The sequence below is a fragment of the Spermophilus citellus genome (assembly GCF_964194105.1).
Source record: "Spermophilus citellus genome assembly, chromosome: 9".
NCBI classification, from domain to species: Eukaryota; Metazoa; Chordata; class Mammalia; order Rodentia; family Sciuridae; genus Spermophilus; species Spermophilus citellus.
In genome coordinates, this window is record NC_138191.1 from 85,489,830 (window position 1) to 85,513,129 (window position 23,300).

The following is a 23,300-nucleotide window of genomic DNA, read 5'->3' on the forward strand; positions in this document are numbered from 1 at the left end:
CCCCTGATAGCTTTTCAATGTCAGGACTCAGTGGACTCCTACTCTGAACTGTTTCCTCAACCAATAGCTGCCAGAGTGAACAGCAGCCAATCTGTACATCCAAAATGCTGCCAACTGTCCAAAGGTTATTCTGCCTTCTTGTACTTGTTGCTTTGCATTCTATACCATCCACCTTATCCATTACCTTGAAATTGAGCCCAAAGCCAATATTAATAATATCAAGGCATTGGGCATCTGAATGAAGCCAAAACGCCCTTTAATGTAGTCATGATTTAGATACAGTTTCTGTTAAACGATGACAACATGATCTTTGTGAATTACAATGATAATTATTTAGGCTTATTAAATATAAAGATAGCATTGCCCAAAGAGTGTATGGATGGGAACCTAAAATCTGACTTAAAGAAAAAAAGAATCAACCTGAATGGCATGCTCCCCTTCTTTGAATATTATACCTTTGAAAGATATTAATGATTATCAAGACTCTCAAGGTTATTACATAATATTTAGAAAAATATGTCCAAAGTGTTCTTATTGCAAAATGAATTAAATAATTTCTACTGTTTATCTTTCCTCTCTCCTTCTAGAAATTATATTAACTAAAAAGAGATGGGAAAAGTTAAATGCAGTTTTTAGCAAACTTATACAGACTTTACCCACAAACTCTAAAGTATTTGTAGAGATTGTCATAAAGCAGTTGAATTTGGGCAGAAGTCATATGGAAAAGACCCAGAGAGAGACTGAAGGAAACAATAAAAGAGATCCCTGAAAGTACCAGAAAAGAAAAACACACACACACACACTTCATGGAAATGAAGGATTTACTATAAAATTAAAACCTATGTTTCTCCAAAACTGGATCAGAAGAAGAAGGAGTAAGGAAGAAGAAAAGCATGGATACGGGCATGGACAGGAGGCAACAAGAGTTTCCAGGGAACCCAGTTGCAGCAGATCTCCAGGTCAGCAAAAAATCAGCAGAACTATAATCCTTTAAGTTGATAAAATCCCTATGAAGTGTGAAAGTTGCATATCTTGTCTGTAAGAACTGGGAAGTGTGGACTTATTGCCAGAAGGTCTCCTGAACCTAATGTCACTTTGAAGACTCAGAAGAAATGAGTATGCAGGGACACCAAGATTATTGGAAGCAACTCTAATTTTGAGGCTGCAGTAAAAATGAATCTGTAATCTACTGTTGCATAACAATGGTTTAGAAAGCAACTAATCTGCCTGAAATTCAGTGATGCCATGCATTAGGATGGGCTCAACCATGTGGTTTATCTCTCCTCTAGCAGGTCTCACTTATATATCTGAGCCTCAGAAGGGATGGCTTATACACCTGGGATCCCTTTCCAGAAAGCTACTCAGACTTTTGCACATTGAAGATAGTTGCTAGAAGCAAAAAGCAAAAAAAAAAAAAAAAAAAAAACAGCCCTAAAGTTCACATTCTTTAAAGGTTTTGCCATGTATCATTCTTGCTACTTTTTCTTTGGCCAAAACAACTCAAAAGCTAAGTCTAGAGTCATGGTGGGAGCCAGAAATGCAAGGGTATGGATATAGGGAAGTGTCATTTGTTGGGGCCATGAATATAACAATTTTCTACAGAAAGTAGGAGTTGTTTGGTTCTGAGAACAGGAGAGCTACCTTTAAGCCTTCACTTCAGACATTTTCTCCAAAGATTTTAACCAGAAAAATGATTAATTCAATAGTGAATAGTAATAAAGAATTAACTGGCACAAGACAGATACCAACATATCATTAAGAAAAAAATACTAAAAATGAGCATCAAAGCTTATAATAGGAGAGGGGAAAAAGGTGTTGCCACAGAGCCAATGAAAATTTTGAGTATGATTTTTATAATCAGTGAAAAGCCTTCATAAACATAAGTAAATATAGTATTTATTGTTGCAAGGCAGTGTTCCCAGCATAATTCTATGAGTTAATTATTAGCAAATCTCCCATTATACAGACCCAAGTAACTTGCTCAAGATCACACAGCTAGTTAGAGGAGGGGACAGTGCTTAACCCAGTGAGTCATGCTCCACAGTTGATGATCTTATTCATTAAGCTATCCTGTTTCTCTAAAGGAAGCATATTTACTATATTTTAATAAGCATTATAATGTATCAAGGAAAACACAGATGAAATGAATGAAAAACACAGATGATGAGGAGAATTAAATGAGCTGACACAAATCAAGCAAGAAGACGACGAAAGAACCAGGCCACTCAGGTATGAAGACAATAGAAGAAGAAACACAAGGTGGGAATAAGTACTGCAGGTAAGTAGGAGCCAATGAAGACAGGTATAAGGAGAGGGGTCAAAATTAATTGAAAATGAAGAGAAATATTTTAAAGTTGCTTGTGTGAAACTAATAATGATGGAAGAATTACATGACGGAGCCAACACACATATAACCGGTGTCTCTGAACAGTGGACTGGAACAAATACTTTGAAAGTAAATTTTAAAAAAAGAATCTTCCTGAAATTGAAAGAAAAAATATCAGACTTGAGGCTATATGTTGAAAGTCAACACCATATGCTAAATAATATTGATTCATAATGGTCAAACCAAGACACGGGCTAATAAATTATTGAATATTTTCCAGATTCACTTTGCTTTTATTATGCAAATTACTAAATTTTGATTGTAAAAAAAAAGACACCTAAAGCAGAAAAGCAAAGATATCAAATGCCTGTAATGAAAAATAAGTCAGCCTACCCTCAGCCTTCCTCAAAACAACATTCAGAGCCTAACAGAAATGTCATAAAACTTTTGACATTCTCAAGGAAAGAAAGTGTAATCTAAGGATTTTATGTTTAGTCAAATTATTCATCAAATATACAAATCATAGTTTTAAGAAATTAGAAGTCAAATAATATTCCTCACATGAGAAGGAATAAATCTGGGAAATTTTTCTCAGAAGGACTAGTGGTGAACGGTGAACAGGGAACATATTTTGTTATAAAACTAAGACTATAAAAAACATATGAAGCTGGGCAAGGTGGTGCACACCTGTAATCCCAGGGGCTCAGGAGGCTGAAACAGGAGGATCACAAGTTCAAAGCCAACCTCAGCAAAAGAGAGTCCCTATGTAACTCAATGAGACCCTGTCTCTAAATAAAATACAAAATAGGGCTGAGTGTAACTCAGTGGTCAAATGCCCCCCCTGAATTCAATCCCTGGTACCAAAAAAATATGAAAGTTATTGGCTTTGAAAATATTGAACTGACATAATTCAGAAATACTCAGAGGGGAAAGGAAAAAAATTCACTGACTGACTCACTTGTAACTATCATCCAAACAGTAGTTTAAGCATGTGTGACAATGTGAAGATAAACTCTAAGAAATGTGACTTTTTAACAAAATATTATACTGGATAAGATGCACTGTGGGAAAGAGGACACATGTCAATTTATCATTGTTCATAACTAATAGTTATATATAAAACCAGAGAGGATTCTGATTATTATATAAATCTATTATAAAAAATAGCCACTAAAAAGCAAATCTAGAACTTAATGAATAACTTCCTAAATTCATGCATGTGTACAGGGATGTACACACACATTCACACACAGAGAGAGCAAATAAAACTAAATATTTAGTAAAAGATCTACACACAAACAAATCTATATATGCAAGATTTGGACAAATCCTTCTCAATTAATAAATATTTTAAGGGTTTTTTTTAAATTACAATAAAAGCAAAACTCTATTCTATATACCAGAAATATGTTGATAAGGAAGGATTAAAATAGTTGAAAATAAAAGGAATATCAAAGTTTTACTCAGATAATGACCCTTTCCCCTCAGACAAACAAAGGAATAACAGTAATAAACCAAAAAGTATGATCTTTTTTAACTTTTTTATTCTGATTTGCTAAAGATGACAGAGGAATGCATTACAATTCATATTATAAATATAGAGCACAATTTTTCATGTCTCTGGTTGTATACGAAGTATATTCACACCATTCGTGTCTTCATATATGTATTTTGGATAATGATGTCCATCTCATTCAGACAAGTTGAAGTCAGAACCCATCATGATTATGTGACCAAAAAATATATATAACGTAAGAATCAGAAATCACAGTGAAGATGTGAAAGTTATAAATTCGGACAAACTAGATGCACAGCTGTAATAAGTTTAAAACAGGTGTTACAGGCAGTACGAAGATGTGGAAATACAAAGGGATTTTAACTAATCTTTCAGTCTAAATCCAGATCTATCAAACTCTGTGCCTCAAAGTTCTTTTTGAGAACTAATATTTATAAAAATTCCAATATAGTAATTCAAAAAGTATAAAAATAATTATGTATAATATTCTATAATTACAATTCCACAAATCTAGAAATTATTACAAAAATCAGAAAAACAGAAATCCTTCCACCTAAAAAAAATTATAAATAAAAAAATTATAAACAAAAAAAATTTTTAAGTAACCCTTATGAATAAAATTGCAGAATTTCTAGAAAATGATGATAAATGAAGACACAATCAGAACTCTGTGGTCACTTTAAGCTTAATGAATTAAGCATCAATTCAAGAAGTTAACAAAACAACTATTAAATACAGAGAAGCAAAATAGGGAAAAAAGAAATTAAACTATTTAGAGGAATCAATAAATAAGTTAGAACATTAAAGTGACTAGAACTAATATACAATTCCAGAGCTACTTTTTTGTATTTATTTTTTAGTTGTAGTTGGACACAATACATTTATTTTACTTATTTATTTATTTATTTTATGTAGTGCTGAGGATTGAACCCAGGACCTCACATATCCTAGGCAAGTACTCTATCACTGAGCCACAACCCCAGCCTCCCCAGAAGCTACTTTTTAAAGATAGAAAATTAAATTATTAAACTAAGAAAAAAGTAAGTATAAAAATAATAAAGAATTAAAAATAGAGATTATTAATATAAACCTAAGAACTACTTTAATGAATTGTAATGTTTCTCAACCATTTTTTCATTTTTGCTTTCCCAAGAAAAAACTTTTGTTGCTAATGAGAAAAATTAATCATGATAACATCAAAGATGCATGGCTCCCACTGAAAATACATCCCCTAGTATAGGAAAATGTATTTGAAAGCCTGGATTAAATGGATAGTTGAGCTATATAATTAACCAAACTGACTTTAAAGGATAATCCATAGAGAAAAAATCCAGAGAAAAAAATTGAGAAGGTTGTTAATTACTCACCCTCCTCCAATGAATTACCAAGCCAGTATGATTTTCATAGGGGAATTTTACCAAACCCTCAAAGAATGGATTATTATTATAACTATTAAGAAGTACAAAACATAAGGAATAATTTCAGTTCCATTTTATTAACAGCACATCTAATAAGGTCTGCAAAGAAAATTTATAGACTAATCTCACTTGTAAATCCAGAACCCAAGAACATAAAAATAAGTCAACATTAGTAAATTTATTCAGATAAATGGTCATAGGGAAAGATTTAAAGAACAGAAACAATTGAATTATTTCTAAAGACATTTGAAAAATTCAACAGTCATTCCTCATTTAAAAAACTAGCAACATCTAGACATGTATCAATGTTTCTATAACAAGTTAAATATAACGCAGGGCTGTGGTTATGGCTCAGTGGTAGAGTACTTGCCTAGCATGTGTGAAGTATTGGGTTTGATCCTCAACACTACATGAAAATAAGTAAATAAAATAAAGGTATTGAATCCATCTACAACCAGAAAAAAAAAATTTAAATAAATAAATGAATCTATCTCAGCCCAAAAGCTCTGTTCAAAGATAAAACTTTAAAGGCATTTTCACTAAAGTAAGAAAAAGTAGCATGATGCAATATTACAATTTTTTTAACATTATACTGAGGCTATAAGTCAGTACAAAGAAAAGAAAATTAAATACTGGAATATTTTATGTGTCAACTTGACCTAGCTGCAGAATGCCCAAATATCTAGTTAAACATTATTTCTGGGTATATTTATGCTTTAGTCAGCTTTTTCATCACTGTGACCATAAGATCTGACAGGCACAATGAGAGGAGGAAAAGATTTTCTGGGGCTCAAGGTTTCAGAGTTCTCAGTCCATAGGTGGCTGACTCCATTGCTCTGAGACAGAACATCAGGGTAGAAGGGCTTGGCAGAGAAAAGCGGGTCAGAACATGACCCCAAGGAACAGAGAGAGGTCTGCTTGTGAGGGATAAAATACATACCTCAAAGGCATGTCCCCAGTAATCTACCTCCTCTAGCTACACCCTATCTGCCTACAGTGACCAACCAGTTAATACATTCAAGTGGATTTAATGCACTGATTAGGTTAAGGCTCTTCTAACCCAGTAGTTTCACCTCTGAACTTTTGGGAGACACCTCCTATCTAAACCATAACAATTTGTGAAGGTGTTTCTGGAATAGATAAGCATTTGGATGCATCAACCAAGCGAAGCAGATTGCCCGCCCCAGTTACAGTTAGGCACCATCCAATTCATTGAGGGACTGAGACACAGTGCTGAGAATGCAAGAATTATTCCTCTTCTTAACTGCTTGACCTGGAACATTGGTCGGCTCCTGTCCTTTGACGGGGACTTAGCACCATCAATCCTCTGGTTCTTACTATGATCTTTTAGAATAGAACTCACACCATCAGTTCTCCCAGCTCTCAGGCCTCAGTGCTCTGTTGGACTGCACATAATACACACCAGCTTTCCAAAGCCTCCATCTGCTTTCAGATGGCAGATCATAGGACTTCTTCATCGCTGTGATTATGAAGCCAATTTCTCATAATAAATATTTATATATACATATGAATCCTTGTTGAGAGCCATCAGTGGCCTATGTGTGGACCAAATCAGCATGGAAGCCCATTGAATACGAAAATCTGGTATTTGGGCACTTCCAGAGGCAGTTTTGCTGATAAGATTGCCCAGATACATGTGAGTCCTATGCAGTTCTGCCAAGTCCTACACAGCCCCAGAGATGGGGTGACCTTGTGTAGCCACACAGCCTCTCAGAGATTGGTGGGGCCTACCAAGATGCCAATCAACCTGCTGACTGCAGGACATCATGAAGCAAGACTCCACCCCTGAAACCTTATCCCTCCCTTTGATATACCCCCTTAAGTAAACCACCAGAGCTATTTTCCAATTGACTCTGCTTTTAAAACCTATTCTTTGACTCTGCCTCTTATTTCTTCACCAATTATCTCAGACTTTATTTTCTCAGGTGGTTTATCCCCTCGTAAGCAGGAAAAATTACCGTGGCAAGGTGCTAGCCCCTTCACAATAAATTCTAGTGGTTCTGTTGCTCTAGAGAGCCCCAACTAATACAGAAGTAAACCATTACCATTTGCAGAAAATATGAGAATATCTGAAAACCCAAGAAAATTGAAAATTGTTATAAACAGGGGCGGGGGATGTGGCTCAAGCGGTGGCGCGCTCGCCTGGCATGCGTGCGGCCTGGGTTCGATCCTCAGCACCACATACCAACAAAGATGTTGTGTCCGCCGAGAACTAAAAAATAAATATTAAAATTCTCTCTCTCTCTCTCCTCACTCTCTCTAAAAAAAAAAAGAAAAAGAAAATTGTTATAAACAAATATTATATCATAAAAAACATACATATATATATACGTGTGTGTGTATTCAGTTGCATATCTATCAACAACATTATACCAGATGATATAATGATTAAAATATCTCACAATAGCAACAAAAAATGCTGAAATGTCTTAGAACAAAGTAAACAGGAAATAGATAAGACCTGTATACAGAAAACCTTTGTAGGCTACTGAGGGATACCAAAGAAAACAGGAAGTCATGGAAAGACAACCTATGCTGTTGAAAAGGTATATTCACATCATAAAGACAATAATGTTAAATTACTTTATAAGCTAAAGGAATTTCCACAAAACATGACTTTTTAGAACCATAAAATCTAATTCCAAATTTCATATAGAGAAATAATTAAGAAAAGTTCTAGATGAAAATACAGCAAAAAGATTAAATCTAAAAAGCCATGAAAGTAATTTGAAAAGTTTGTCTATATAGGAAAAAGAACTTTATACACGAAGAATAAAAAGAGTTAAAAAAAACACTATAAGTAAAGTCAAAGGCAAAGAATAAACTGGGATAAAGTTTTTGGAAGTTTGTTATTTAGTTATTAAAAATACTGACTATATTGAATTGAATATACTCAAGTTACCAAAGTTGTCCCACATATGAAACACACACACACACACACATACACACACACACACACACACACACACACACACAAATTCATTTGTTGCAACATTATTAGGAATAACAAATGATTGGAAATGGCCCAAATGTTTTTGAACAAAGCTGTAGCAATACAATAGAATACTACTATACACTGTAAAAAATAAAAGGAAGCATTCCACATCCACATACTAAGATATAAAATTTTCCAAGATATATTATTAAATTTAAAAAAACAGTGGGTTACCATCGAGTAGCAAAGAAATAAAAGTAAGAATATGTATTTGTCTTAATTGAATATTAATTTTTAAAAATCTCTAAAAAAAAAAAAACCCTGCCTCTGGAAGTGAATGAGACCTGAGACACACATGGCAAGTTTCTTGGGGAATTTTTATATTGTTTAATTTGAAAAACATGATAATTATTATCTAATTAAGCATTAAATGAAATGGGCTTGAGAGTCATTCGATGTATTATGTATTTTTATGTGACATGTTCTCTTTGATCTGGAGGATGATGCACCATAGAACAATAGTAGTACTACAGGTGATTTATTTCTATGAAAAGGTCAAACTAATTTTCACATGCAAGGTATAATCATGTTAGCAGACATGATTCACATGGCTATTTCAAGTATCTAATCTTCCTTTTTTTATTAGCTAATCCTATATTCAAGTGTCAAAAGGAATGAAAATTTCTAAAGAAATTATGTATTTATCTGTAGTCCTATTTGAAAGTTCTTTTGTATTCGACTTTGGGCCAAGATTGGCTAATGTCAAAGCATGAGGTCGAGCCTAGCTACTTAATGAACACATCTACAAATTCAACTCAAACATCAGCCCTTAAGTGAGAACAGAGTCATCCTCTGATAATACCAACCTCAAGAACAATGCCCACTTCTTTTTATAAAGCACCATCAGCAAGAATTCAAAGTAAGGGTTATTGTCAATACAGAATCAACAGTTCATGTGGTCTGGGAACCTTCAGACTTGCTCTGATTTCCCCCCACCACCCCCAAACTGTTATTTGGAGAACAAGCATAAAAAGTGAACTATTTCCAAGTGAAAGCATGGCTTCAAGGCAATTCAAATCTTCTTATTCCTCCCAACCCCAACAACCTACCTTATAAATAAACTTTAGTTGCCCCTGGTTCTTAAAATGCAAATATAGATTATGGCATGCAGTGTTTGAAACTTCATTTATTTAATCTATAAAAAGGTCCAGAACAACAGCAGTGTTATTAAACTTAACAGTTTTCTTTATACTGGGATTACAGGAGTCTCTTGGCAGAAGTTGTCAGGATTTTGGATAGCTTTGAATATCTGCAATATGTGATAATTTTAATATATACAATAAAAAGTACTCCAGAGAGCTGTTGGAAGAGTCAATCAGAAAATGTATGTAGAGTTCTTGGCATGAATTTGACTCATTCACTTATTTTCTGACTAGTGACTAGAATCAATTTTCTTGGCCACGGTGAAATCAACCAAATCTCTCTTTGTTCTGTATATCAATAAATCATTATTTATGAATTTAACAAATTCTGAACATGACATATTAACCAATGACATGTTATTGTTAGAAAACAGTTTCTTATCATTTCCTTGAGAAGTGTTAACAAAATACCTTTACTGAATAATTTTGAGGAGTGACTTCTAGTCTCATCACAAGCACTATTAAGCCTACAAATGACAAAGTGATACAAAAAAGGTGAATTTAAGTATAGCATATTTAATTCTGAAGAGCTTATTTACACATAGGGAAGGGTCAGAAAACATGTTCATTTCTGACTGTGCATTGAAAACTAAACCTTAAAAAATAAAAAGAAAAATATTTAATATTCAATATTACAAAAGAAGACTTTGTTCTATGTTCATTTTTTTAATCAACATTCATCAAACATATAACACACATTGACCATGCCTATAGACCACAGAAGATGCTAATTGATTAGAATACACTATCAAGTAGGATAAACACCAAGCCTATCAATGACTATCAAGGTCAGACTTCACTTCTGCCTAGACTAAAGCAGTATATTCCAAGGTACATTTGGTCAAGCATCTGAGTTCTTCCGATTTTTCTAGAAGAAACACAGCAATGCTTTGCTATTGTAGCTTAAGGTACAGAGGCCCAAGAAGTAGGATCCAGAGTTAAGTTTCAGAGGTCCAAATTCAGCTGTGAAGTAAGATATGGCAACAACTATCCCATCTTTCTCATCCCTGGGCCCTGGTTTTCTAGAACTACATAGTGACCTATGACAAGAAGCAGTGTAGTAACTTCTACCAACAGGAAAAATGAGACCTAGGATGCTGCATGCATACTATCACACATACTCACCACACTGAATGTTGCCCTATAAATTAGGAACTCCTTAGTATGCAGTTAGTATCTAAAATCATACATCTAGATAAGTTCACCTGTTCATTGAGTGTAAATGCAAAAAGAGAAGACACAGAACTTAGAGAACACACTTAAGAGGTCTGGGAGATCAGGAGAACCCAGAAAAAGAGACTAAAAATCAGAGGGAGAAAAAAGAGAGAAAGTGATAGTACTAAAGCAAGTGAATAAAGTGTTTTAAAAATGAGAAAACTTACCAATCATGACAAGTGATGATTTTGATCAAATAATATGAAGACTGAGAACCATAGGTTTTGTCAATGTGAAGATCACTAGTGACACTGACAAGAGTCAAGGAGTGGGAAGAAAAACTTAAACAAAGTGGATTCAAGAAAGAAGGGAGGAACCCAGATAGGAAGTAGAAATAGTGATTTTAGGGAGGTCTTCTGAAGACATTTCTGTAATTTGGAACAAAAAAAAACCAAGGCAGCAGCTATAAGGGTATTTTTTTTCAAGAAGGGAGATAGTAGAGCATTTTTGTATGATGTATGGGAATAGCCCAGGAGCTTAGAAAGATTGATGATGCAAAGGCAGACATAATCAGAATGGATATTATAGAGGAGAAAAAAAGGAATTGGATCCTGTATACCTTAGCTTAGAAGAAAGGACAGTTTATCCATTGAACTAGGAGTGGTGCTGTATTTTATAGATAAAACTAAAGGAAACTAGAAAGATATGATGGTGACATCATATGGAAATGCTATAAATGTACCTGCTTTCTCATTGAATATAAGGAATGCAGGATCATCAGCACAGGGTGAGGAGAAGGATGAGGTTTTAGAGATTCAAAGAGAAGAAAGTAAGTTGACTTTCTTTTCTTTTTTCAAAAAAAGACTGGAGAGTGAATTGATTGGAGATAAATATATAATAGGTTTATCAAACATCCCAAGGACTGCCCTGAAGTCAACAGTCATGAATATAAGAACAGTAAGCATCATAGGGAAAAGCTAGGACTTTGACAGGCATTGAATTAAATCTGCTGACAAATTTTGGAAGTATTGATATATTTACAATACTGTTTTCCAAAGCATAAATGTGGAAATTTTATCCTTTTATTTAGGTCTTCTTGAATTTGTTTCAACAACAGTTTGCAATTTTTGCATGTACCCATTGAGATGATCATGTGGCCTTTGTCCTTTATTCTATTAACATCACTGTGTGCTGCACTGATTATCACATGTTAAATCAACTTTGCATTAATGCAATAAATTCCACTGGGTAATTGTGTATAATGTTTTTTTTTTGTGTTGATGCATTTAGTTTTTTTGTATTTTTGTAGAGGATTTTTGTATGTATATCCATAAGGGATGTTGGTCTGTTCTATGGTTCTCATTACTTGTCTTTATCGAATTTTGAAATCATTATAATATCAGCTTCATAGAATGATTGGGAAACTATTCCTCCTCATCTTTTTCTTTAATAGTATGAAAGATCATTATTAGCTTTGCTTAAATTCTTTGCAAATTCATCTGTAAAGCAATTGGGGCCTGAGCTTTTCTTTGTGGGAAGTTTTTTTTTTTTTATTGTTAATAAAATCTCTTATTACAAGTCTTTTCAGATTTTCTTTCTTCTATAGTCAGTTTTAAGAAATCCAGGATTTTGTCTTTCCAGGAATTCTTTCTAGAAATCTGTCCATTTCAGCTAAGTTATCTAATTTATTTTAAAGAATTTTGTTGGTAATTTTTAACTTCTTCATACTCTTTTTTTATATTCATGAGGTAGGTAAGTAATATCTTTTGGGGGGCAGTGAGAGTACCAGAGATTGAACTCAGAGGCACTCCACCACTGAGCCACATTCTCAGCCCTATTTTATATTTTATTTAAAGACAGGGTCATAGTGAGTTGCTTAGTGTCTTGCTTCTTCTTTTTTTTTTTTTAATGGTGCCATGCTACATCGTGTACAATCAGAGAATTGAAAAGTAGTACTGCAATTGTGTGTAATGAAGCAAAGGGCCTCGCTTTTGCTGAGGCTAGCTTTGAATTTTTGATCCTTCTGCCTCAGCCCTCCCCCAACTGCTGGAACACATGTATGCAATGCTGCATCCAGTTATGAAATCTTTTTTATATTACTAATTTTGGTCATTTAAATTTTCTCTCTTTTTTTGTAGGTCAGTCTAGGTGTGTCTCTTTTGAAGATATTTTTCAAATGACTAATGTTTGGTTTAGCTGATTTCATCTATTTTTTTCCTCTTACTTCCTCCATACACTTCATTATTTTCTTTCATCTGCTCTATTTGGATTTAGTTTGCTCTTCTTTTTCTAATTGCTTAAGGTAAAAAGTTACTGATTTGAAATCACACTTCTTTGTAATATATGTCTATAGATATCAATCTTTCTTTAAGCACTACATTAGCTTTATTCTGTAAGTTCTGTTGTTTTAATTTTCATTTATCTCATTTATTATCTAAAATAACTTCATTATTTCTTCTGTAGTCAGCTAGTAATTTAGGAGTTTGTTAATTTCCCCATATTTTAAAATTTCCCAAATATCCTGATTACTGAATTTTAATTTTATTCCATTATGGGTAGTGAATATAACATACTTTGTGTGACTTACATTCTTTTAGATTTATTGAGGATTGTTTTATGGTCTAAGATATGATCTATGCTGGAGAATATTTCATATGACTTTGTGAAAAATGTATATTCTCTTGTTGGTGGAATGATCTATAGATGTCTGTTAGGTCTGGTTGGTTTATGGTATTAAGTGGTATGCTATTTTCTTGTTAATCCTCTGACCAACTGTTCTACTCACTATTTAAAGAGAAGTATTGCCTTTAAATTGCCATTTTATTGGTAATTTTTAACTTCTTCATACTCCTTTTTTATAATCATGAGGTAGATAAGTGATATCTTCCTTCAATTTTGTCAAGTTTTGCCTCTTGTAATTTGGAGACCTGTTTATGTACATTTATGTTTATATTTGTATATTTACCTGATGAATTGACCTTTTATATAAAATGTTTTCATGTTTTTTAATAACAAATTTTATGCAAAGTCTAATTTTCCAAATATCAGTATAGAAACATCAGTTCTCTTTTGAATATTCATGACATGTAGTATGTACTAAATTGTGTCCATCCAAATTCATACACCAAAACCATAAATTCCTACGTGACTATATTTAAAGATAGGGCCTTTATGAGTAGTTAAGTTTAAAAGAGACAGGTCATAGAATGATGATTTTCAGTGGATCTCCAGATAGATGAAATAGTACAATTCTCTAGAGACGGGACTTCTATGGAGCACAAAACCTATTCTGCACCCTGTAGTGGCTATTAGACCACTGGTTTCACAGTGATGGTAGTTTCAAGGATGTTAATTTTTAAGGCTACCATGGAATGGCGGGGAGGGGAGAGAGAGACATTGATTAGGACAAGCTAAAAGACTCAATTCTTATCAAGATTAAACCATGTTTCTTGAATATAATTGCAAATTTTAGTTAATTTCCAGTTTTATATTTCCAGTTTATTTTGACAGTTTTTCCCAGTGTTCTTATTACTTTTATGGAGGACTGGCTATTTTATAAAGTCTTTACAATGAAAATATAAAGTGAGCATGTATGAAATATTTTATTTAATAACGAACTGGACACAACTCTATAAGTTAATCTCTATTCCTATCAAGTTGTAAAGTACACTCGTCAAGAGATTAAGCCCAACATTTACACTGAAAGTATACCCAGTAATGTCCTTTGACTCTTTCTAAATTTCCTAAAGTTTTTCCCTTTGGGATTATCTCCAAATAATACTCATGATGATAAAAAAAAAAAACCCAACCTGATCTTGTTAAGTTCTGTCTGATTATTTACATAAGTGCAACAAGAATACAAATTGTCAAATAGACTTTGAGTTTACTTTGCAAATCTAAACTTTATAGAACTATTAATGCAAAAAAAATTAACTTGTGTTTGGAAATTTTCATAAGAAATCTTGGATTAAATTTTCTTAAGTATCTATGTTTTGCCATTCTAGCCTGAATCCAGGAAATCAAGACTTTCTCCACCCTCTAATTGCAATGCCTATAAATTTGGGTAAATTCACCTCTTTTGGAGGCTCCTAAAATGTGTTCAGGAGTAGCCTGCTAAGGAGTATCCTTCATTACCTATGAGACTAGAATCCTTCATGCCAGGTGCTATGACAATGCTCTTTGGAGAGCTTTATACATTGACACCTCATAAAATTGATGCTTACTCCATATAAGTGGGCTTGTTGTACCTGATTAAATGAGATTTATTTTCAAATATGGCATTCCAGGTATGGCATTGGTTGAATAGTTGATTTGTCTATTACATACTGAGAGACAAGAGGATAGGTTCTCATTGAATATAGACAACTATATTGCACAAAAATAAAAAGATTTAATAAAAAGGTTTGTTTCTCAGTTCTGAGGTATCAGTGAAAATCAAATGTCATTTAAAGTGTTTTAAGTAGAGTATCAAATGGTTTAGATAAAAATAGTTTAAGATGAATGAAAAGGGACTTCTTTGTACATCCATTAAAATAGAACATTAAAGTAATATCAGTAACAAACTAAATAAACCTTAATTAAATGTTTTTGGGTTTGTTTGTTTGTTTTGGTAATAGTAGGGGGTCATAATTAGCTATATTCCCAGTCTTTCTTCTTTTATTTTTAGATAGGATCTGGCTAAGGTACCCAGGCTGGCCTGGAACTTGGGATCCTCCTGCCTCAGCTTCCTGAGTAACTGAAATTACAGGTGTGTGCCACTGTGCCCAGACAAATTTCCTCATTATTTATGTGGATGTTGTATCAGCAGTGGACTTTTGGAAGTACAGCAATTCCAGATTGAAAAAGTCCTGAAAGTCCTGACTAAGTGCACTCCTATAATCTGAAAATTGTCTAAGCAATCCTACATTGGAGACCACCATCAAGAGTTTGTTTTTTGTGTTGTTGTTGTTGTTGTTGTTTTGGTACTAACAGTTCAGTTCTTTCTGCAAGGCTCTGAGTCTGTCAATGTGCATTGAAAAATTATAGCCTGAAGTAAGATCATTAAACAAGTATCAGATGGAAGGGAAAGCCTGCTTAAGAATGAGACCAAGTAGTTATTTTAATTCAGGGAGAGTAAAACTTTATATTGATGTGCAGCACATCAGTACATTATTTCTTCCTAAGAGGCTAAAGGATATTCCCCTGAGGGTGAAAACAGATTATGAAACCATTGAAAACTTTCCACAGTCTTCCCATAAAGTGTATAATTCATGATGTCTCTACAAATAGCATATTTCCTGTACAAATTTAACCTAGGATAAGCATCTTTTCTGACTTGACAATTCTTCCCATATAGTTTTTATAATAACATTAGTCTAATTAAGAAATATGGAACATATCAAACAACATTATTTAATCATAGCTCTTTTTTATAAGGCACAATAATAACCTTTTGCAGATTTCCAGGGGCTTTGTATAAAATCTGAAAGGTAATCTCAAATGTGAAAAATATCCCCAAAATTCATTTTTCTCTTTTCTTGCTTTGTAATCTAGTTTTGAGAATTAAAAAAAAGATTTTAAGGAGATACCATAGTTTAATAAATATGGGGTAGTTGATCCCTGAGAAATAACACTTAGCCACCTGCTAATTATTCATGGAGACAAGAAAAATTTTCAAATAAACATAAAAGCACATAATGGACACTTAGCTTTTTGACAAGTGAAAATTTTTTGTTTTTAAGAAGAAAAAGAAAGGGATTCAATTTCATTTTGTTGCATATGGATTTCTAGTTCTCCCAGCACCATTTGTTGAAGATGCTATCCTTTCTCCATTGCATGCTTTTAGCACCTTTGTCTAATATAAGGTAGTTGTAATTTTGTGGATTGGTCTCTGTGTCCTCTATTCTGTACCATTGGTCTACCCTCCTGTTTTGGTACCAAATGGATCAAGGAGCTAGGAATCAAACCAGAGACTCTGCGTCTAATAGAAGAAAAAAATTGGCCCTAATCTCCATCTCGTGGGGTCGGGCTCCAAATTCCTTAATAGGACACCGTTAGCACAAGAGTTAAAATCAAGAATCATCAAATGGGACATATTCAAACTAAAAAGTTTTTTCTCAGCAAGAGAAATAATAAGTGAGGTAAATAGGGAGCCTACATCCTGGGAACAAATTTTTACCCCTCACACTTCAGATAGAGCTCTAATCTCTAGAGTATACAAAGAACTCAAAAAGTTAAACACCAAAAATTAAATAACCCAATCAACAAATGGGCCAAGGACCTGAACAGACACTTCTCAGAGGAGGATATAAAATCAATCAACAAACACATGAAAAAATGCTCACCATCTCTAGCAGTCAGAGAAATGCAAATCAAAACTACTCTAAGATACCATCTCACTCAGTCAGAATGGGAGCCATTATGAAGTCAAACAATAACAAGTGCTGGCGAGGATGTGGGGAAAAAGGTACACTTGTACATTGCTGGTGGGACTGCAAATTGGTGCAGCCAATTTGGAAAGCAGTATGGAGATTCCTGGGAAAGCTGGGAATGGAACCACCATTTGACCCAGTTATTCCCCTTCTTGGACTGTACCCAAAAGACCTAAAAAGAGCATATTACAGGGACACAGTGACATCAATGTTCATAGCAGCACAATTCATAATAGCTAGACTGTGGAACCAACCTATATGCCCTTCAATAGATGAATGGATAAAAAAATGTGGCATTTATACACAATGGAATATTACTCAGCACTAAAAAATAATAAGATCATGGCATTTGCAGGAAAATGGATGGCACTAGAGCAGATTATGCTAAGTGAAGTTAGCCAATCCCTAAAAAACAAATGCCGAATGTCTTCTCTGATATAAGGGGGGTGACTCAAAATAGAGTAGGGAGGAAGAGCATGAGAAGAAGATTACCACTAAATAGGGAAGAGAGGTGGGAGGGAATGGGAGGGAGAAGGGGAACTGCACAGAAGATGGAAGGAGACCCTCATTGTTATAAAAAAATACATGTATGATAATGTGGGGGGGGGAAGAGAAACGTGTTACAGTAGATTAGGTAGAGAGAGGTGATGGGAGGGGAGGGGAGGGGAGAGGGGATAGGAAAGGCAGCAGAATACAATAGACCCTAGTATTGCTGTATGTATGTATGTGGCCATATAACCAATGTGATCCTGCAACCTGTACACGTGGAAAAATGAGAATTCATACCCCATTTGAATCAAATGTAAGATATGTTAAGATCATTGTATTGTCATGAGCAACTAATAAAAAAAAATGCAAAAAAAAGAAGAAAAAGATACTTGATAAAGTAAACCAAAATCAAAGCTTATTCTGATGAGATATGGAATCTTTTCTTTGGATAGATGATGTGGGAGGGAAAACTCTAATGCCAGTTTATTTATTATCTGTTCAGAGAGATGACTAAATTCTAATTTGGATTAATTTATCTGGCAATAAAAGTTTCATGAGCTCACTTTTTTTCATTGAATTTAAATTGCAAATATATCCATTGAAATTTTATGAACTTTGCCAAATTTAAAACTTTTCATAGGACCTTTATAGAATTAAGTAATAAACATCTATGATATAAATTAATTATGACTTTAATAAAAGAAACTAATTCTATTTTACAGAAAAAATATTGATTATTAGCAATAACCTGTCATTCACAAAGCTTTTAAAAGATGAGCAAATCCCTTGAATAATCACAACTTGATTCTTTCTACCCACATTCTCTTTTTTTGTCCCACAAAAATGGATGTGTTTATAACATCACCCAAAGACACAGTCATTCCATAGAGTATATTAAAGTAGAAGCAAAAGTTTATAAACTTCCAATTACACTTAGTATTCAATGTTTCAATAGTCCATCTTAATTATAAATTATCCAGCTACTCAAAGTTTGTTAAAAAAATTCAATTTAACATAAGTACAAGTATATAAATTACCTAAAACTTCAGAAAATTGTGTTTTAAGTGGCACTATAAAACATGATTGCTATCGTAAAAAAACAGTCATTGGGTGCTGGCCTGTAGCTCAGCAGCAGAGTGCTTACTTGCCTCACACGTGTGAAGCACTGGGTTCCATCCTCAGCACCACATATAAATAAAACAAATAAAATAAAGGAAAAAAAAACTATTTAAAAAAGTGCACTATTTTAAAAAAATAGTTATTGGAATTATGATTAAACTCAGGTCAATACCAGTTTGATTTGCATTATTCATAATGTAAACAGCATATAGGAGTAATGTTAAATTATTTGGTCAGGAAAACAATACAAGCAAGGTTAAACAATCATGTTTTTTGATATTCTGAAAATTATTTTTTAACAGTTTTGGAGATCATTCCCTGATGTGCCACTGTTTTTGTTTTTGTTTTTTTTTTCCGAGTGGGCATGAAATTCACCCAACAGAGACAAATAAATTGTGTCATCAGAGTTGTCATCACAGGCCACTAAGCCCAGCTACATCTTCTCGACTCCCCGAGTATATTCCAAGTGATAAGAAAATTTTAAACTATTGATAACTATGTGTGTGTGTGTGTGTGTGTGTGTGTGTGTGTGTGTGTTTATATATATTCATTTAGCTTTATTTTTCACCCCTGGTTTCTCCTGGCTGGGATATTATTCTATGGGTGGAAGTTAAAACTCTGTGATCTGGTCATTTGGTGATTGCCGTGGAGGAGGATGGATGTCCATGTACAACAAAACAAGGTCAAAAAGTTTAACTTAGCTGGAGAGGACAAAGATAAATTTTTGTATGCTTATTTCACACTACATAATGAATAATTCAAAGATAAACACCTGTTATTGATTTTTAAAGCAAAAATTATTAAACCACTTTAATTTGTTCAAATATTTATCATGATTACAGAAAATTAGATTATTATACAAAATGATTCTGAAATAGAAGCTTATGTAAGGATTTTTTTTTCTTTAAAAGTCTAGTACCATTAATTAGAATTTCAGTTTATTTTTATAATTATAGCAAACATTCTACTTTTATAAACCCTTATTCATCTGATTGAACCAATCAGAAAAAAATTCTGGTGACTTAAATATTATAATAATTTAATTTACTTATGCTTTCTAGAATTAGAAAAATATTTTTCTTTCATACAAAGAGAATTAAAGGCTTTTTCTGACCTTAGGCACACAAATACATGAGGATTTTAGCATGTTTCACAACTAGGTCACAGATCAGAAGTAATAGGCACAATAACCCAAAAACTCACTGATCTTGATCTCAGACCACTATTTTTTTTCTGAGTGGGCATGAAATTCTTAATTAATTTGAACTCATGGAATGACCCAAAGTAAACTAATAAGCTGCATTCAGCTCCCCATAATACATCACTCAGAAGTACATGGACATCTATCCTCATACCACAGCAATCACCAAATGACCAGATCAGAGTTTTAACTTCCACCTATAGAATAAAATAATATCCCAGCCAGGAGAAATCAGGGGTGAAAAATAAAACTAAATGAATATATATATATATATATATATATATATATATATATATATATATATATATATAAAGACACACACACAGTTAGCAAAAGTTTAAAATTTTCTTATCACTAGGAATTTACTCTGGGAGCCGAGAAGATGTAGCTGGTCTTAGTGACCTGTGAGGTGTACAACCCTGATGACACAATTTATTTGTCTCTGTCGGGTGAGTTTTATTGGGCACATCAGGAGATGATCTCCAAAACTGTTAAAAATAATTTTCAAAATATCAAAAAACATGATTTTGTATAATACAAAACAAATGCCTGTCAAAGGCTTTATTGAATTCAACAATTAATCAGAAAGATAGTAAAAAGGTCCAAAAAATATTTTAGAAGCAAAATATCTCCAGCAATTTGGTAAAATAATACTAGAATAAGACAGCTATCTTAGATAGAGAAGTAGTTAATGTCTTCCAGGGCAGTAAATTATAAGTTTTGTCTATCTAGTCCACAGGACACACATTATTGACCTATCAGAAAAAAAATTTTTGCCAATAGAAAGCCAAGCCCAGTAGTGCCCTGAGTAAATCCCATGGATCTATTTTCCCTATCTCCAAGTTTTGGAGAATTTTTTTTGATTTTCAGTTTTCTCTTCTAATACTTACACCTTTTCACCTTCATAATATGAATAAGGGTGTGTTTTAGTCAGTTTTCTCACTGCTATGACCAAAAGACTTGACAAGAACAATTAGCGGAGGAAAAGTTTATTTGGGGGCTCAAGGTTTCAGAAATTTCAGTCCATAGATGACCATCTCTGTTACTACAGTTACCACCCAGTTAATCCCTATCAGGGGATTAATGTACCGATTCGGTTAAGGCTCTCGTGACCCAATCATTTCACCTCTAAGCTTTCTTGCATTGTCTCACATATGCGTTTTCGGGGGACACCTCATGTCTAAATGATAACAGGGTACAAGTCTTTTCTTGATCTAGACTCAGTCTTTAAGTTCTTATGAATTTTCTGCCTTGGCCCTCTCTCTAAGAGCTGTATTTCAATTCAGGAATCCCAAGGCGTGAATCTGAGCTGGTATATATTTTCACTTCAGCCAGTCTCTGGATGAGACATTCTGAATCAACTTTCTTTCCTTGATTTTTTTAACTATATCTGGGAGTCAGCAATGTCAGAGACTGTTACTTAAATAAGGTGCCAAAATGGGCAGGTGCTGTGCCCAATAAGTATAGTTATAACACACCAAGAAGGGGATCTATTTCATGCGGTACGTTTGAGGAAGACCTCAGAGACAGAAGGGTTTTCAGATAGTCACAATTTCAAAGCTTAGAAACAAGAGACACCCTGAACAAAGTCAATGACTTCTAACATCCAGCACTAGTTCGTTTTAATTCCCCTTTTCTAGGTTTATGCATCCTGAGCCTGTCTCCTCAATTTTTCCCCTGATCCACACTCAATTGTAAGCCTTTCTTTTAGAAACACCTAAGATGTCTCTAAGGTACTTACACTTATTCTTTTCATAAAGAAACTATGCAAACTTAAATCTTAAGTATAGTGATCAACTATACTCACTTCTTCTAAAATAGATATTTAGAGATTGAATGTATCTGATAAGCACTTGCCTATCTTAGTTACGCTGCAAAGTGTAGTGGTATCTTTGAGAAATGTAACGGAACTACTCTGTCAGAGTAAAATTTGATATTAATAAACCATTAGAAGCATGACTCTACAGAGATAATGCATTTTTAAATTCCTTGCAACTATTGTCAGTAACTGTTTAGACAGTCATTGACATAGAAAGAATATTTAAAATGTAATTTGCTTCTCCTATTTTATTGCCCTAGTTGATTTTCTGTGTTTTTTTAAGCTTGGGTGATTTGAAACTCTTGTTCACAGTCAGTAAAATTCTTTTCTGTCTTGGTGATTATGCTGCCTAGACGTCTTAGAGGAGAATGACCTGACCCGTGCCTCCAGGAATTTGTTCTAAGGACTCTTATAAAAGGTGATTTCAGAAATAGCCTTCAAGGGTAGAATCAGAGCATAGCAGGGAAGAGAAACAGAAAAGAGAGGTATGTATTGAAATGCTTCGCAGGTGCTTCTGATAGTCAGAGATGTCTCTTGCTGAGAGCGTCTACTTTAAAAATGTTTGAAACAATGGCTATAGATCAGTTAAGTTCACTGTGGAACTTAAGGAATGTGTCTATAAGATATATAAGCAACTCTGAAAATTTTTAAAGAAATTTCTCTGCAGATTTAAATAGCCACAGGTTAATAAAAGAAAATTTAAGTCAGGCATGGTTGTGCATGCCTGTAATCCTAGCATTTGAGGAGGCTGAGGCAGGAGGATTGTGAGTTCAAAGACAGTCAGCAAAAGTGAGGTGCAAAGCAACTCAGTGAGACCATGTCTCTAAATTTAAAAAAAAATACAAAATAGGGCTGAGGATGTGGCTAAGTGGTCGAGTGTCCCTGAGTTCAATCCCTGATAAAAAGAGAAAGAGAGAGAGAGAGATGGGGGGGGGGGGGAATTATAGTCTTGCCTCTGTTCTCAAGAGAAGACATTGATAAATTTTATTTGTTTTTTTTTCTTTAACATACTTTAGGTTTATTGGTGGGAAAAGCAAAATAACTATGATTCTTTCCAGGCTTTATTTACATGAATTCCTGTTTTCACACACACACAGCACACACACACACACACACACACACACACACATACACACATGCACAAGTTCAATGATTTTTAATTCTCTTGTATTCAAGTCCTGTAATGAAGTAAACTGATCACTAATGCCTTATGCTTTTATAACAGACCATTTCTCACAGTAAGATTCCACTCTGGTGGTAATTCACCTCTGCCATGATACCTTTTAATTTTTCTTTTTTTTATATTTTTTCTTTTTTTTTATTGGTTGTTCACAACATTACAAAGCTCTTGACATATCATATTTCATACATTAGATTGAAGTGGGTTATGAACCCCCAATTTTACCCCAAATGCAGATTGCAGAATCACGTCAGTTACACATCCACAATTTTACATAATGCCCTATTAGTAATTGTTGTATTCTGCTACCTTTCCTATCCCCTACTATCCCCCCTCCCCTCCCCTCCCATCTTCTCTCTCTACCCCATCTACTGTAATTCATTTCTCTCCTTGTTTATTTTCCCATTCCCCTCACAACCTCTTATATGTAATTTTGTATAGCAATGAGGGTCTCCCTTCATTTCCATGCAATTTCCCTTTTCTCTCTCTTTCCCTCCCATCTCATGTCT

General features: G+C 33.9%; 1 long non-coding RNA gene across 1 annotated transcript in view; it reads left to right on the forward strand.

Moving 5' to 3' along the window:
- The window catches only part of LOC308657327, a 58,002-nt gene that overhangs the window by 2,092 nt on the left and 32,610 nt on the right, over positions 1 to 23,300 (forward strand). Inside the window, exon 2 of the long non-coding RNA XR_014023901.1 lies at positions 15,240 to 15,320. This is a non-coding gene — a long non-coding RNA (uncharacterized lncRNA). The remainder of the gene's footprint in view (positions 1 to 15,239; positions 15,321 to 23,300) is intronic.